This window comes from Monodon monoceros, unplaced genomic scaffold, assembly GCF_005190385.1.
Source record: "Monodon monoceros isolate NGI ecotype Baffin Bay Population unplaced genomic scaffold, NGI_Narwhal_1 Super_Scaffold_14, whole genome shotgun sequence".
In the NCBI taxonomy this organism is placed as follows: Eukaryota; Metazoa; Chordata; class Mammalia; order Artiodactyla; family Monodontidae; genus Monodon; species Monodon monoceros.
This window is the reverse complement of record NW_021703770.1, coordinates 1167519-1169001: the sequence shown is the minus strand read 5'-3', so window position 1 is coordinate 1169001 and position 1483 is coordinate 1167519.

Below are 1483 nucleotides of genomic sequence, written 5' to 3'. Positions count from 1 at the left end.
CGGCGGCCTGCTGAGGCGCGCGCCTCCCTCTGCTGCGCGCGCCCGGCCGCGTCCCCGTTCCGAGCTTCCGCCTCCCGGGAGCACCGGGCATGCGCGCCGCGCGTCGCGGCCCGCGCATGCTCACCACGCCGCCAGGCTCTGCTCCCGGGATCGTACTCTGGACGCCAGGCCCGGGCTGCGGGCGGACGGGGTCAGCGCGCGGGCGTGGCTGCGGCCCCGAGTGGCGGCCGCGGGGAAGCTTTGCCCGGGGGCGGCGCCAAGCGGACGTCCTGGGGGTCCCTCCGGCCGCACTCTGGGCCGGCGGGGTTGTACAGACTACGGGGAAGCCCTCGCACCCCTTTGCTGCCCCGAGCCCCAGACCCTGCTTCTCTGGAGCCCCCACCCCACCCCGGTCAGCCGCCCTACAGCCCCGCCCCAGAGTCGGAAGCACGGATGTCCGGATGCGGTGTGTGCCAGCGCCGGCCCGTGTCCTCTCCAGGCCCACCTAAAGGGTGTCCCGGACCCCTCTGCAGATACGGAAGCAGGCTCAGGGATTTGTTCAGGGGCATCATAGCTAGCTAGTGCTGGGCGGTACCAAGATTTGATCTTCGAAGATGGTCTGGAAAGAACTTTATAACTGCTTAGAGGTGGACACATTATCTACCTGAGCGCCAGCGGGGCACTTATCTGGGTCCATTAACCACCAAGGCGCCGGTCCCCTAGGTGCTGAGGCTTGAGAAGGGAGAGGAGGATCCCGGAGGATCCCAGGCAGAGAGCGGCTGAGATGAGAGCCGGTTTTGACTGGAGCATGGGGTTGTGGGGTGGCGGTGGGGTGGGTTCTGGGTAAAAAATGAGATAGCCAGGGCCCTCTGAAGTCGTGCTCAAGTGCTTGGCACTTATTCTTTAGGCAGCAGTGAGCCTTTGAGGGTTTTGCGTTTAAAAAAAAAAAAATCACGGGCAACCTTGCGGTAGGAAATGAAACCAGAAGCAGAGCAACTTTCATTTTTCATGGTGTCACTTTGATTCTCACCACAAGGCGAGAGGCAGGATAAGCACACAGTTCTCCTTTTGAAAGGTGAACTCCCTGAAGCTCAGAGAGGTGACCCTCCGTTCCCTTCTCAGGAGCTATAATCGATGATAGCAGAATCCGGTAAAATAAAGTGCTTTAGCTTAGCAAGAGCTTTACCATTTTTAATTATTTTCTTTTATTATTCTTTCATGAAATACATACAGCTGGTGTTTTTAAACTACATTTGAGACTGTAAGGAATTGTGTCTCTCAATGTCAGCCCCAGGACCTTTGCACTGGCTGTTTGCTCTACCTGGAAATCTTTCCCTCTGCTTGGACCTTCTTACTCCCTCGCTTCCTTCAGGCTCAGATGTCACCTCATTAGATGTCAACTGATCGCTCTGTATGTAATAGGAACCACCAACTACCCTCCACCCTTTCACACACACTCCCTACCCCCTCATCTGCTCTGTTGTTGTCCAAAGCACCCATTGTC